At 45.3% G+C, this 16,932-nt stretch overlaps 1 protein-coding gene across 2 annotated transcripts in view; it reads right to left on the bottom strand.

Moving 5' to 3' along the window:
• The window catches only part of MTM1 (myotubularin 1), a 431,918-nt gene that overhangs the window by 55,858 nt on the left and 359,128 nt on the right, over positions 1–16,932 (bottom strand). The gene's annotated exons all lie outside the window — the stretch shown is intronic.

The raw sequence follows: 16,932 nt of genomic DNA, 5'->3' as shown, positions 1-16,932 counted from the left end.
GAGGTCAACGAGAGACAAGGAGCTCTGACATCCCCAGATTAGAGATTTAACACTGCAGGGTGAAGAAAACACACCACCTTAACCTACAACCAGAGGATCTGGAACAACAACCTCTCTGACATAAGAACATCATCCACCCTCCAAGTCAGTAAGAAATTGAAAGCGAACCTTTTCAAGGAACATACATTATGTTATACAAATCATGCAGACTCTGATTTCAGACAACCACAGTGATGATAATGTAGTAAAACTATAACAATATAGATAATTAAATATCTTGACATCAGTCGCAAGACAACAAATATTGCAACACATGCTCTCTGGCACCAAGACTAACAAAAGAGCTGTTAGGGGCTCAATTCGAGTCAATACCTACTGAATAAACTTGATTTTGAAGTCAGAGGAGCCAAGCTACCTCTTTAATAAGCAAAATAGAAGACAACTATCATGGGACCAGGCTTTATAGCAAAACCAAAAAGGTTAAAATAAAACCAAAAGGAAAAACAATGTTAGCCGACAGGAGTACGAGAGACCAGTAACTGGGAACCCTTTGTGATGTAATGCTGTATGGATATGGAGATATATATATTTATAGATATATACAAGGTTGCTATGCGAGAGAAGGGGGGGGACTGGGGGGGGACTGTAGGGGATCAGCTGCAAGCAGTCCAGAATTAACACCATCAATAGGGAAGGTTATTTTAGACAGAAGTGTGGATGACCCAGCAACCAAAGAGATTAGAGCGGTCTCTTGGAATATTACAGGGATCTCAGCCAAAATACAAAATAAGGAATGGCTAGATTTTATTAGACAATTCCACATTATTTGTCTTCAGGAAACGTGGGAAATTGATATTAGTGTCCCACACTTCAAGGGTTATAAAATGTTTTTTGTCCCTGCTTGCAAAACAACCATGGGTCGTGCCAAGGGCGGTTTAATAACCTACGTGTCACTGACTTCCCAAGGGTACTGGGAGGATCTGGGTTGGAGTTCGGACTATATTCAGGGTATCAGGTTTTGCAAGAAGGGCCTAAAATTAATTTTGATAAATTTTTATAATGCGGGCCAATCTATGCATAGGCTGAGCGAGCTTGACAAAAAATTGGCAGGCATACAAGAATCAGAGGATACCAGCCCCCAGCTCATATTATTGTGTGACTTTAATTGTCACCAATGTCCACACCTGAAATGGGGCGGGGGAAAATGGGATTCTTGCCCATCTACAAAGGATTGGCACTTAGAGCACACCAGAGAAGGCTGTGAATTAAGTAAGATTCTGGGCACTCATGATTTAACTTACACAATGGATTTAATTCGTGGTGGAATGTATAATACAATTAACCCTTCTTTTAAGGGCAGGGGTAAGGATACAATTATTGATTTTATTTTTGTCTCATATGTGCTTAAATGTAGGATTATAGATTTTAGTATAAACGTTCGTCACTTTAGTGACCACAACCCTCTGGTATTGTGCTTTAGGGACGTTAACCAACCCACCCAGTTAGGGAATAGGACGACTAGCGGCCTATTTAAAGCGTCAGACCAGGGTAGGAGAATAAGATGGAGCAATGTAGATGGGGAAGCGTTTTATAGAATGCTTCTCATTAACTCGGAAAGCCGGATATGGAGGTGTCTAGACCCCACAGTGGAGGGAAGAGAATTGATTAGTGCATTCGAGGGCACAGCACTGGACATTGATCGGCTACTGAGGAGCAAAACGAAGCCCCAATCCAACTTATCTCCCAGATGGTTTGACAAAGCTTGCTCTAGGGCACATAGGGATCTGAAGCTGGCACTTAAAATGGTTCCCAAGGATAGGAGTAGGGTTGCGGAACGTAGAGCCCAATATAAATCGGCCATAAAGCAGAGAAAACATTCCCTCCAGCGCGAGGCATGGGAGAACTTGAGGGAGGCAGCAGAGCGCAGGGATATGAATAGTTTCTGGAGGGTGATTAATGATCCCCGTTTCCAGGCACCGAATAACCCGAAGGTGGCTTGCCATATTTTGCCCGAAGCATGGATGTTACACTTTAAAAATGTGTATAATCATGGCTGCTCTGTCGACCCACACACCCCAGATGTAGGCATTCTACCTAGTACGTGGACGCGTTTTTTGGTGGGCGAGATTAAGGAAGGAATAAACGCCCTGACAAGAAATAAGGCTCCAGGCCCGGATGGGATTCCCCCAGACCTATTTAAATGTCAGGTTGATCTATGGGCCCCTATACTAACCAGAGTTTTTAATACTGCAGTAGAAGTAGGAATGCCCAGGTCATGGTCCACGGCTAGTATTGTACCACTGTTTAAAAAGGGAAACAGGAGTGATCCGCAATGCTATCGCCCGATTTCACTAATAGACGTGACCGCAAAAGTCCTAGGAAAGGTCATTCTCAACCGTCTGACAATCTGGGCCGAGGAAAATGACATCATTACAGCCTCCCAGTATGGGTTTATGAATGGCCGCTCCACAACGGACCAGTGCCTCAATCTTTACCATCTGGTGGCCAAGTATACCCTGGTAGGCGAGGGGACAGTGTTCTTGGCCTTTATGGACTTAACTGCAGCTTTTGACCGAGTAAACAGAAGGAAATTGTGGGAAATCTTAGGTCTCCTTGGCGTTGACCCAGGTTCGATACATATCCTAAGAATGCTACATTTGAATACAACAGCACAAGTCAGATACAGCGACGAGGGGAACCTAACGGAACATTTTCTGTGTACCAGGGGGGTAAGACAAGGACACATTCTGGCGCCCTTTCTATTTATGTTATACATGAACGGTTTAGATAAGGCACTTGTAGAGCTGGGGGTAGACTGTCTTCGTATAGGTAAGAGAAGTATACCGTCCTCCTATACGCGGACGATGCGGTTCTTTTGTCCCGCACAGGAAGGGGACTCCAGTCTCTTATTGACTGTTTTGGCAGTTTTATGGCGGATTTAGATTTATCTCCCAACCTCACTAAATCATATACAATGGAAACAGGGAAAAGACCGACAAAGAATTTCATTTTTAAAATCGGGGCTCACAAACTAGAAAAAGTTAAGTTACATCAGATTGGTCGCACACTGCTACACTTACCAGTCGTGTTCCCCCAATGAAAATGGTCCCTGAAGGTCAGCGTCGGCGGATACACCTATGCTCAAGAGTGCGTGCAAGTATGCGTGGCGTGTGCCATCCCTGGACACGTGTTTCGAGGTAGTTGCCTCTCGTCAGCAGGGAGTAGGAAAATGAGAGTGGGGTTGCTGTGTAAGCTGCTAAAAACATAATCAGGTCTAGTACCTCTCTTAGCGCGCAGGTGCGTAACCATGAGTCCGTCGACTCCACCGGCTCAAGGGAGAAAAAGTTAAGGTTTTTAATTATTTAGGGATCACATTTGACATACGCCTTAACTTTAAAACACTGATCTCTGACAAATGTAGTCAATTAATTAGTGCGATGGGTTCAATCATGAACCGTGCCAAAAGATTAGGTTGCTGGTCACCAAATGAAATTTTGCACTTGTACAGTTCAATATGCTGTGCCAAAACCCTGTATGGGAGCGAGGTATGGGGGCTTTAGAAATAAGTCTTTGCTTTGATACAATCTGAGGAACATAAGTTCCTCAGGAGGGTCTTGCAAGTGCCCCAAAGTACGCCTGCCTATATTGTCGATGAGGAGCTAGGCCTCACCTATATTAGTGATAGGTTAAGCCTTAAACCCATCACTTGTTGGATAAAAATTTGGACCAATCTCGAGGCTAGCCTAAGCAGACAAATACTTGAGGATTGTATTAATCGAGATAAAGGCCTCCGGATACCCTGGATCAAATATGTAAAGGACATCCTGAAATGGCTGGGATTTGCCAACTATTTTGATGAGCCCGTGACACTCACGCCTCGAGTTAAGGGTGTTATAAAATCTGAATTTCTTCGGCCCTTAGCCTGTGAAAGGGAGGATAGCGAACTTCTGAAAGTCTCAGTGAGAGGCCACCTGTTAACAAAATCATTACCGGGTCTGGAACCCTACCTGGCGTATATATATAACAAAAATGATAGATTTTTAATGACTAGATTCAGATTGAATCTTTTGCATCATATTTTATCTGTTCCTGCAGGGTACACAACAGACGTTGACATGAAGGGTCCTTGCGCCTGCGATCTGAGATCTCCGCAGGATACTCTTCATTTTGTCTTTTTTTGTTCTTTATACGAGTACCCGAGGGTTTTATTTTTAAAATCCATTTTAAGAAATAATACATTTACCCAGGTTAAGGTGGCACTCTTGTTTTTGAAACTTTCCTCTGACCCCCTTACGTTGTTCTGCACTGTGAACTTTTTAAGATTAGCTGTAAAACTTAGGAAGACTAGAAATGAGGTGTAGCTACCTTGGTTTCAGAGGTTAGGGATGGGTGGGACGCATAAACGTAGCCATGGTTCCTTGTTTTTTGGTAGTTGTTTTTATGCAGTTCTTTTGCATTTTTCTTAACATTGTACCAGCCAAGGACCCACTTACTAATATGTATGGGTTGGCTTACTGTTATAAGGGTGTATTATGTTGTTTACAGAGGCCTGGCCCACATTATGGTATCCCGTTTTAAATTTGCCAAACTCTTGTACTTTATCACTTTATATCATGCTGCTAAGTTCGGGGTCTTTTTTACCTAGTGGCCCTACAATCCCCATGTTCCTGTTATTTTAGCGCTGTTGCTCTGGCCAACAACTCCCGTTGATGTGAAGTATTTTAAATGTTTTTAACCATGTATAACGTGTTTTAATCATGAAATGTCTTATTTTGTATGTGTCATGTTCTTTTGTGGGTATCTTTATATCCGAATAAAGATTAATTGACTTGATAGATATATATATATATATATATAAAATATCTTTGAACTTGGCTTCAACCTGGAGCAGAGAATGGTTTCACAAAGCTGGATGCATATGCCATGCCAGCATAATCTCCAACATAGCAGTAAAAAAAAAAATCTCAGAAAAAATATATGGTAGAAACTAATGAGGGATCATATCTTTTTGGGTTAGGCTTGACACCTTCACCCCCTTCTCCAGTAGATCCGTTTTTGTTTTAAGTATGAACTTTTATATAAAATAAAAATACAAATGTACAGAAAAGATACATGTTTATAATCCTAATTTAAGGTATTCTCCGATGACTTCATAAAGACTAGAATATCTCAGGACGTGCATACAAAAAACAAACCCAGGTTTGACAACCATTGCTCAGCGCTAAATTCCACTGCCCTTCCTCCTCCTTTCATGCATGAAGCTTCATGAAACTCACAGAACACCCCTCTGTGTGAAGGGAAGTATAGGGAGGTCATAGTGGGCTAAGCGGGGCAAAGTTACCCATGCGCTAACAGTGGCATCCGGCAACATGATGCCTGAGTGCTCTTCTTCTGTGTGCATATAAACTCTGGAAAGCTCTCATCCTGGCCCTCAACAGTAGTTCATGACAGTAATTTTCTTTCCCTGTCAACAGATACTCTCCACTATGTATCAACAGCAGAATAGAATAGTAAACCAAAGAAAACCCCTTGCATTGAATACGGGATCTAATGGCACAGAAAGGAAAAACGACATTAACATAATCAAAGAGGTTATAGAAAGAAAGGTCTGTCACAAAAAGGTATTTGTTCTGAACCCATCCGATAGTGTTTAATAAATATTTGAATCAACTTCCAGAATACCCCCTCACAGACGTCTGGAATGGGGACATTCCTGAGAAGAGACGCTGTTCTTGCCTTCTGACAAACCACATCTTAAGCAACCCTACTCCTTGGTCCTCCGTAGTAAGTAGGACAAAAGTACGGCAGAATATAGGAGACTATTAAAAACACCTCTACACTTGATTATGAGGAGAGTATTATCTAGCCATCTGGAAGTGGGTCAGCATGTTATGGAGTATGGTTGGGGCAAGGTTGGGCCCCCAAGTACATTGGGTTGTCTTTTTACTTGTGCCACCTACTCCATTAATAGGTTGGTGTTATTAATATTAAGAAAATATCAATAAAAGGAGCATGCAACTAAAGGCTAAATTAGTATTTTTGCATGCCACACACACACACTCCTAAAATGGTCATTCTAACTGATAATCCATGAATATCTGACAACACAGTTCACCAGTAAATTGTGAAACTACCTGGGTTACTTCAGCAGAAACCAGAAGTGTTGCTTTCAAGAACAGATCTCTCGTAGTGTAAAGCTAGGGTGTAGACAATCAGAGGGAGAACTGTAATGCTATAACCAGGGGATAACTTTTTTTGTTCTTGTGCATTAATCTTATTTGCCTACAACAGCCAACGACATATGAACTGGTGGCCTTAACAGGCTCAATGCAGGTATAGGGGAGGATAATTAAATGTTGCAAATGTGGGAGATCAACAGCTTTCCTGAGACGCATGTTAAAGGATTAAGACATTTAATTAATTATTAGGAAGAGGAGAAATGGTTGGCCGCCTTAGTGTGCTCATATAAAATTCGAAAGTTATATAAATTACACAAACGTAATTTTGAAGAAAGGAAAGCCACTGCAGAGGCCGAACATAGATTCAAGGTTGGACATTATGAACGGACAGTTTGCATTAGAAAGGATAGCTATTAAAATTAAGAAATGCATTTTAGAAGATCAGGAAAACAATTTCAGAATTACTATTTTAATACATTTTGTAAGATTAGTATTTACATGCGACAATCTAAAATTAGATGCACTGCTTTGTGTGTTATGTTCCATGGATGTCTGGCTGTTGGTTAGGTCTTGTTTAAGTTGTAATATTTATTGCAAAATGTAATGTGGTGGTGTAAAATGGTTTTAGTGTGGATTCATGAATTACTTAGTTGATCAAAAAAAATCTTAATTATAATAAGTATAATGGATATACACGTTAAAGGGATCTCCTCTAAGGTTCTCTTCAATCATGTGACAATATGGGAGTATAATTGGCACCATGTGGTGCACTATGATCAGTTACTTATTTATCTATTTATATAAAAAGTTTTATATAGCGCAAACATGACCCTAGAGGGTATCAGAGCGCTTTACATGCGAGTTGCTGAACACATAAGGTAGACAATTGTGGGAGTAAAGCAGCAATATATACAAATAACAGGTACGTAGTGCCATCCTAGAGGCAGGTATTAGGACCCAATAGTTGCCCAGTAGCACAAGTAGAGGACATAATCTTTTTCTACCAGTAGCACAAGTAAGCAGCGATGCGTGAAAGGAGACATGAGGAGGAGCATGCCTTGGGCTCAGAGGAGCCACCAGATCAGACTGGAAGGACAGAAGCTTCTAACTCAACAAGGTGGTCATCAGTAAAGCTTTCACGTCCTTTTTGAAGGAAAATGTTTATGGAATCAGTCTAGTTTCCGGCGGTAGTGAGTTCCAAATTCTTGGGGCAATACCTGAGAATAATCGATTGTACGTTTTCTTTTCTTTTAATTTCTTAGGTTTAAGCACCAAAGTACTGAGAAACTGGCACGCAGGAGAGTTCTAGCTTATTTGCAAGGTGCAGTGGAGTGTTGAAGTGCAGTGCTTTGTGTGTCATACATTCAAGTTTTAGTTGAATCCTTGCCTCAAACGGAAGCCAGTTTAGAGATTTCAGGTCCGCATCGATGTAGTCGAATTTCTTGAAGCCTGTGATGAGCCTATCTGCTGCATTCAGTGATGCCCTGAGAGTGGCTAATCTATGTCTTGGTAGGCCGCAGAGGTTGCACTGCCATATTCCAACCGCGAGTAGACCAACGCTTGCACAGCAGATTTGAAGTCATCATGGGGAAGGAATGGTTTTAGTTTCCTAAGGATAGCGAGTTAGAAGTTCACTCCTTTTGTTACCATAATTTTCCCATCAACATGGATCTAAGGCACTCACTCATTGCTTAACTGACAAAATGCCTCTGCATTTTTACAGCAACTAGGACCAAAAATGTCATGCTTTAAGCCCGGTTGTAGACGTCACCTGATATTGTCCTTTAATGATCCATATGATATCTGAACATTGTGTCTAGGCTTAGAACATAACATCTCGACACCAGACTCATGTCCTTTGATGGAACAAAAGGCCACCAAGGTGCAGAAGGCAAAGTTATTTTTGGACAAGGCTCTCAGGGACATTCTGAAGTGTTATCCTTCATTTTTAGGTAAGTCTTTTGTTAGGGAATTATATTTCAAAAGAGGTTTTCATAAAAAAAACACAAGGAACAGGAATATGAAGGAGACGTCATTTTTTCTTCAAGGAAGGTCCCAGCTCACAAACATTCAGAGTCTCAACGTCACTCTCAGATGGCCCACCAATCAGAGGTTGAGTCCTTTTAGTGGAGATGCTGAATTTGATTAGGACATCTACTGTCCCTCCAGGGTCACTCCCCAAGGTTGAGCCCAATCCTGCAGGCTTTAAGATTCCAGCAGTAGCAATCCTGATGCCTTCCAATTCAGCAGCTTTACAAGCTCCTCCCCAGCACCAAAGAAGTAGTTGAGTCTTCCAAGGTGCCTTCACCTGTTTTGTAGATGCCCCATTCAATATGGGCACAGACACTATCCACAGAGTAGATCACAGCGCCACCTTTGACCTCTGCGCATATCAATAGAACAGCAAAAGAAAAGCCGATGCCCTGATCAGCATTAAGCCAGATAGGAAAATGTCTTATGAAGCCATTTTGCTATCTGGTCAACAACGGTTTGGATGCCCCTAAACATACACTGAAGTGCTGCCTTGGATCAACTAACACAGAGGTCAGGTTCATGAGCATGGCCATTCTGCTGTGAAGCCATGTTTGGATGTGTTCCTCATGGAAGTGCTCTAGAATGGCGAGCAGCTATTCAGAGAGATGGCTGACTTCACTGGAATGCTTAAAAGTTTCAGAGCTACAACTCGCTTGCTAGGCCTGGGTTCCCGAGCGAAGCCATTCCACTAACAATATATTATGTATGAGACTATTCCAGGACATAACTTACACAGCAGTACCAACCTTTTCAGTTGTTTGAAATAATACAACAGATATACTGCCCCTTTTCTGGATAGCGGGGGACATAGGACGCAATCAGCAGAAGCAGCTTCAGTCCTCAGCCTCTTCAGCTGTCCCAAAACGTCTGACTCCCCAATTTACACCACAAACTTGCGTGTAGCTATTTGGGAGGAGGTTTGGATGTTTTGAACTTTGACACGGTTTCCGGCACTTCTTAGATCTGCTGGGTGTCATGCCCCTCAGCATCCTGCAGGTGGCACATGCTAGATTGTGGTAACTGCCCTTCAGTGGTGCCTGAGAAAACCATGGCTCCAACAGCAAGGGAATCTCTTGATTCTGCTGAATGTCTTATAGTCAGCCCATCCAGATGTACCACAATTTGAAGGACACTTTTGTCACGTCGTGAAGTGGTTACCATTCACTATTCTACAGTTAGAATTGACTAAGAGCATCCACTTTCACTTAAAGGAAACCAGCAAGGTGAACTGCTCCCAGGCAAACTCCACATCAGTATTTCCACTTCCACATGTCTATTGCCTCACAGCACAGAGTCCGACAGTATATGAACGATGCTCCGTGAGACGGAAGGGGAATAATGCCTTTATGGCAGGGCGGGCCTCCACAGTTCCAGCATACTGAAATGCGGATACTGCTTCAACGTGTACCAAAGGCCTCACACCATCATGCTGTCCTAATGGCACCCGAGCTCAGAGAGGAGACATCCATTACCATGGTAGCCAATGTCTATGGTGGACTAAAGAGACAACCCATCAACATTTTGGACTTGTTCATACAGTAGAGTAATACATATTCTCTTCAATTTTCCCTGGGAGATGCTTCAGGTTCACTTTGTCTCCGAGCCTGATGTATGCATTTCTGATTGTGTTTCTGTCGAACATCCTGCAGAAGAGACAAGAAGATTGACCATGGCTGACCTGATCACACAAGACTAGGCAAAGGGGGAATTATGTGCTATGGTCTGTTAGGATTCAGGATTTGGCCACCACTTTTTCCTGCACAGAATCGACATTCTCTTCAGGAGGATGGACAGGCCCTCCTCCCCAGTCCTCAAGAGCAGCAGCCAAATGCATGGCGATTGAGCAGCGCCAGCTTCAGTCTTTTTTTCTTTCAATTAAAGCTGCAGATATCCTTTGGTCTGCCAGAAGACCCACTACAAACTCAATTTAGGAGGGTCGCTGGAACAAATTTTGTTCAGTGGTGCAAACTGGAAGGCATGACCCTATTCAGCGTAGTCTTTCCAAATCCTGAGATTCTCACTATATCTTGCCCAACAAGTTCTGACAATGGCCACAGTGGCACCATGTCTGCCTTCATGTGTCTCCCTGACCAGCAGTGCTTGTTTTGATTACCATTAGTGGCATGTTTTTCTAAAATCTTTACATGACTTGCTTCCTCCAACACTGTTCTTTGTTTCTCGAATGGATTTGAATCTTTTGTATTAGCACCAATCTATGAACAGATGCATAGTTGTTCAAGTACGATTTCTTGCTCTGAAGACAGTCCTACTGGTGGCAACAACTACAGCTGATCAAGGCGGAGAACGTCAGGCCCTCTCAGTTCTTCACCTTTCACGGTTTACTATCAAGATATCTTTATCCTTCAAACCTGCTCATCCTTCCAACCATGGAGGTATCGGACCATCATATGGGGCAATCTATTGCTCTTTCATCTATTCTGCCTCCCTCACATCCAATCAAGGAGAAAGAGACTGCACAGACTGGTCCCCAGAGATGTGGTGTACTATAACATCAGATCACACTGAACAAGACAGAGTGGATAATAAGCGCTTAGTGAGCCTCACTGTAGCCGAGAAGGGAAAGATGGAGACCAAACACAATTTCGTGTTGGGTCAGTCACCCTGGGTATCAAGATCTGTTATGCCTTAGAACAAAAAACATCCTTGTTTGGACATTTGTGATCACTCCACTAAGGGCAACGCTACTTCCACAACTCTCACCCGTCCGGTCACTGACATTTGTCAGATGATAATTCTTGCATCCTTTTGCCAAACATTAATTCCTAGATTCCCAAATATGCAGAGATGAATACTTTACCCGGGCCGAACTGCAGCAAACAAAGGTTCTGCTCTGGGACTCAATCACAAAGTAAGGAATCTGCGGGCAGAGGCATCCTTCTTAACTACAGTAGGCAAATGCTACTTACCAGTATGCATCTGTTCTTGGCATGTAGAGCTGCAGATCTACACACTCCCACCCGCCTCCCCGGCTACCGTTATCTGTTCCAGTTTATCTTATTTAGATACAACACACATGGGCATCTTCACTGTTATTACTACGCTCCATGTTTCCCTGCTGGCGAAAAACAATCTGAGGATGGAGCCGAAGCCCATGCACAATATGAACTAAAGGAGGAGTCACATATCTCGTGACTTCCAAAGACTTTCCAAGAGGAAAAACAACTGCAAACATCCGGGCCCAACACCAGATGGCTATCTATGAACAGATGCATACTGGTAAGTAGCATTTGCCGTTCGAGGCATATGAGCTGCCGAATACACACTGTGCATAGATTATATAGCAGTACCCATCCTTAGCGGCGACCACCCGTATCTGTTGCAGTGGTTTGAAATAATGTTTTGAGTACAGCCTGGCCCACACTAGTCTGTTGCTTAGTTTGCACATCTACACAATAGTGTTTAGTGAAAGTGTGCGATGTTGACCATGCAGCTGCTCTGTAGATATCATCTAATGGGATGTCCCCTAAAAATGCCATGGAAGTCCCTATTTTACGTGTGGAGTGGGCTTTAGGGGGAACGGATAGCGTTCGTTTTGCTTTGTGGTAGCAAATCTGAATGCATTTGACAATCCACCTAGCTATCCCGGACTTGGAGATGGGGTTGCCTTTGTGTGGTGGTGAGAAAGAGACAGTTGTTTGGTCTTACAAAAAGGTTGTGTTCTCTCGATGTAGTAGAGTAAGGCTCGTTTGACATCTAATGTGTGAAGAGCTCTTTCTGCAACGGTCTGTGGTTGCGAGAAGAATACTGTTAGTTCTACAGATTGGTTTAGGTGAAAAGGAGAAATGACTTTAGGGAGGAATTTTGGGTTAGTACGGAGAACAACCTTGTTATGGTGCATTTGGAGCAAAGGTTCTTGAATGGTAAGTGCTTGTATCTCACTGACCCTTCTGAGGGAAGTGATGGCTACAAGAAAGGCGGTTTTCCATGTTAGGAATTGAAGTTCACATTTGTGTAGAGGTTCAAAGGGAGGCCCCATTAGTCTGGTGAGAACGATATTTAGGGTCCACACAGGTGAGGGTGGCACTCTGGGGGGAATTATTAGTTTGAGGCCTTCCATGAAGGCTTTAATGACAGGTACTCTAAAGAGTGATAGATGTTGCCTGTTTTGTAGATCAGCTGCTATGGCTGCAAGGCGCAGTCTAATAGACGTATAGGCTAGATTGCATCTTTGTAGTAAATAGCCTATGATGTGTTGAATGGACACATCTAGGGGATTGAAGGTATTGTTGTGACAATAGACCACAAAACGTTTCCACTTGGCTGCGTAGCACGCTCTAGTGGTGAGTCGCCTAGATTCTCTAATGACGTTCATGCAGTCAGGGGGAATATTTAGATAACCGAATTCTAGGATTTCAGGAGCCAGATCGCAAGGTTGAGCTGAGCTGGGTCCGGGTGCCTGATCTCTCCATGGTTCTGGGTTAAGAGGTGTGGAGAGATGTGTAACTTTTGGTGCGGTACTATGGATAGTTCCAGCAGTGTGGTGTACCACGGTTGTCTGGCCCAAGTTGGAGCTACTAGGATTAGTGTGAGGGAGTGTTGTTGTAGTTTGCGCACCACTAATGGAATGAGTGGGAGAGGCGGAAAAGCGTATGCAAATCTGCCTGACCAGTTCATCCATATCGCATTGCCTTTGGACAATGGGTGTGGATATCTGGCGGCGAAGCTTGGGCATTTGGCGTTTTCGTGGGTGGCGAAGAGGTCTATCTGTGGATGCCCCCACATTTGAAAGTACGGGTGAAGAACTTGCGGGTGGAGTTCCCACTCGTGGATTTGTTGTGTTTGTCTGCTGAGCAGATCTGCCATCGTGTTCTGGACTCCTGGGACATGTTGGGCTAGGAGAAAGATTTTCTGGGGTATGGCCCATCTCCATATGCTCTGTGCTAGCTGAGAGAGCTGTGGAGTGTGTGTGCCGCATTGTTTTTGTATATAGTACATGTCTGTCATGTTGTCTGTGCGGACTAGGACTGCCTTGCCTGAAATCTGTGTTTGAAAAGATTTTAGGGCTAAACATATGGTTGATGTGGAGGAAGTTTTGCTGAGGTGTCCACCTGCCCTGCATGGTGTGATGGAGTAGGTGAGCTCCCCAGCCGGAAAGCGATGCGTCTGTTGTCAGTACTATCTGAGGAACCGGGTCCAGGAACGGTCGCCCTTTGGAAAGGTTTTTGGTGGTCCACCACTGCAGAGAGTGATGGGTACGACCGTCTACCAACACCAGATCTGTTAATTGACCCTGGGCCGGGTTCCATTGGCGCGCTAAGCACTCTTGGAGAGGACGCATCTGGAGTCTTGCGTGAGGTACTATGAATATGCAAGAGGCCATCATTCCTATTAGATGCATAAACACTCGAGCTGGAAGAGAGTGTTGTGGCTGAAATTTGGCGCGTAGAGCTTGAATGCATGCTATTATGGCAGGACTGGGGTAGGCTAGCGCTCTTGAGGTGTCTATGGTGGCACCCAGGTTTTGTTTTACGTGGGACGGTTGGAGATGGGACTTTGCGTGGTTTACTGTGAAGCCCAGTTGGTGAAGTAGCTGGATGGTGGCGTGCGTGTGTTGTACACACTGGTTGTATGAACTGGCTTTTATTAGCCAGTCATCTAGGTATGGGAAAACATGGATGTGTGGTCTCCGCAGGTGTGCAGCCACTACTGCTAGGCACTTGGTGAATACTCGTGGTGCTGTCGTGACTCCAAATGGGAGTACTTTGAATTGATAGTGTTGGCCCTCCACTACAAATCTGAGGAACTTCCTGTGAGCGTTGTGAACAGTAATGTGGAAATAGGCGTCTTTGAGGTCTAAAGTGGTCAGGAAATCGTTGTGGGAGAGCAGTGGAAGTACCTGCTGAAGTTTTACCATGTGAAAATGGTCTGAGTGTATGTACCGCGTTAGGGGCCTGAGGTCTAGGATGGGCCGTAGAGTGTCGTCCCTTTTTGGTATGAGAAAATATAGGGAGTAGACCCCCCATATTTTGTTGGTGCGTAGGAACCAGTTCTATCACCCCCTTTTGTAGGAGGGAGATTACCTCCTGCTTTAGTAGTGTTAAATGTTCCTGTGACAATGGGCGTTGTCTGGGTGGAATGTTTGTGGGGGTAGATGTTAGTTCTAGGCAGTAGCCTAACCAAATTATTTGTGTTACCCATTGAGGTGGTGGTAGTCCAGACAGGAAGGAAATTTTGGAGTCTGCCCCCGACCGGAGTGGGATGGTCTGGGGGGAGTGGAGGGGAGTCATTGGGTAGGTGCAGAGGCTGAGCGGGCGGTGTTTGTCTTGCCTCTGCCCTTATTATTGTTGCCTCTGTAGCCGCCTCTTTGGTAACCCCTTGTAAAGGTGGATTGGGTAGGAGCCTTATATGAAGTAGAAGCGGTGTCAAAGGAGCAGCCTTTGGATGTGCTCCGAATGGAAGAGCGGCGAAAGGAGCGCCTGGGATGGTGCGATTGTAAGGCTCCCATAGACTTCGCCGTATCCATGTCTTTTTTCATTTTTTCTAGGGCCTCATCCACTTTTGGGCCGAACAGATGTTCCTGGTTAAAGGGGTGGTTCAGGATGGAAGCTTGCACTTCTGGTTTAAAACCCGAGATCCTTAGCCAGGCATGGCGACGGAGGAGGAGGCTGGTATTAATGGCTCTGGAGGCGGTGTCGATTGCATCTAGGGCACAGCGGATGGAGGGATTGGTAATGGTTTTGCCCTCCTGAATTAACTAATTTGCCCTATTTTTATATTTGTCATTGAGGTGTTGCATTATGGCTTCTAGTTCGTCATAATGGGCCCTGTCGTATCTTGCCAGTAGCGCTTGTGTATTAGTGATGCGCCATATGTCGGCAGCTTGGGATGCAGTGCGCTTGCCCGATGCGTCCAAGAGTTTTGACTCTTTGTCAGGTGGTGGTGCTTCGCCTGACGCTTGGGAGTTGGCCCTCTTTCGTGCTGTAGACTACTAGGGAATCTAGTGGTGCTGGCCCTCTGACGTAGGCAGGATCTGTAGGGGCGGCTTTATATTTTTTGTCTATGCGTGGGTTAATGACCCTGGCTCTGACCGGGTCTTTAAAGACCTCCAGCGTGTTTAATAACTCCTTTGAGCATGGGCAGTATGGAGGTGGCCCTATGCGTGGTGTCAAAAGTATCCAGAGGGAAGTCCTCCTCCACGGGGTCGGTATGGAGATCCACACCGTGATAGTGTGCAGCCCTTTGGAGTAAGTGGTTGAACCCCAATGAGTCTTCTGGTGGGGATGGTCTCGAAGGGTAGAGATCATCTTGCGGGACGTTAGGAATGTTATAGTTGTCCCATGGGTCTGGGCAGCCTGTGGGAGTGGGGTCCCCTGTAGGTAGGTCATGGGGTTTGCCCCCTATGTCATCATAGACATCATTATCATCCGGAGAGGGTGAGGGGGAATGATGAGGTGGGGGGAAGAAGGAGGAGGTGGAGGAGGAGGGGGATGTGGAGGAGGGGAAGGTGGAGGGGGTGGAGGAGGTGGTGAAGGCATTCTGAAAGGGGAGGTAGCAGAGTCCTTCCTCTTTGGAGGTGGAGCTGGGGCAGGCTTTTCCAGCTGTCTTTCTGATGCTGACCATCAAATGTCCGGTTTTGGGGTCCTTGACAAATGTCTTTTGCAATGGATCAGGTGTGAAAAGTTCTTCCGTGGGTGGCTTGTCCAGCGACGCCGAAGGCATTGGGGCCGTCGGTTTTCTTGTTTTAGAGTCTGCACTAGTCTGCTGTTTGGAACTATGCGGCCTGGAAAGGGCTGTCTGTTTACTGGGTTCCGAGATGGTTTTCGGCTTCGAGATATCGGTGTCCTTGTGTTTTTTGCTCGGTTCCGGGGATGGTGCCGGTACAGAGGAGCTGGAGCTGGTTTTCAGCACAGAGTGTTTCGGTATGGAGCTCAGTGCCGAGGAGGAGGCCATTTTCTTTTTCGGCGTCGGTGCGGAGGAGTGTTTCTCGGCACCGACGGTGGGCTGGCTCGAGCCAGAGCCGCCGGAAGGCTTAATAGGCTTCTTTACCGGTCCCGAAGGTGCGGTGTGGGAAGCAGTGTTTTTGGTCGTGCCTAGGACTGGAGGCGAAGGCATGACCGAAGCCTTTTTCGGTGCCGTCGAGGGTGTGGGGGGGGGGGGGGGGGGGGGGGGAATTGCGGTACTCACGACCCTCTGTGCCGGAGTGATGTCCTCCACATCTGAATCGTCTGCTTCGGAGGTGCTGACGAGGCCCTAGTCAGTGTGCTGTCCTGGAGCGTCGATGCCTTCTCCGAAGAGGTCGTCTGGAATCGCCGTAGACGAGTGTGCCATAGTTCTTCGTGCCCTTCGGTCTCAAATTTCCTTGGCCCGGAAGGACTTGCATGCCGGACAGTCTCGAGCCTTGTGTTCAGGGGAGAGGCAGAGGTTACATACTTCGCGAAGGTCGGTGTGGGGGAATTTGGACCCATATCGAGGGCTCTTCTTGAAGGGAGTCCTTTCCATTAGCCAGGACCGGAGCTTGGGTAGGCCCGAAGGCCGTCGTCGAGGACTGGAATCGAAGGTCTTGATCGATGAGAGCCGCACCGAGATCGCGATCGAAAACAATACCACAAATTGGGGTGATGATTGCGCGTCGATAGACGAACTGGAAAATGTTCGGAACTGGAGCGCGAAGATCACATCCGAGCCCGATGGCGGAAAAAAACTATCTGAGGATGGAGCCGAAGCCCATGCGCAATACGATCCAAAGGAGGAGTCGCAT

The sequence above is a fragment of the Triturus cristatus genome, chromosome 5_2 (genome assembly GCF_964204655.1).
Source record: "Triturus cristatus chromosome 5_2, aTriCri1.1, whole genome shotgun sequence".
NCBI classification, from domain to species: Eukaryota; Metazoa; Chordata; class Amphibia; order Caudata; family Salamandridae; genus Triturus; species Triturus cristatus.
Note: the sequence above shows the minus strand (reverse complement) of the source record. Positions and strands in the feature narration are given on the sequence as shown.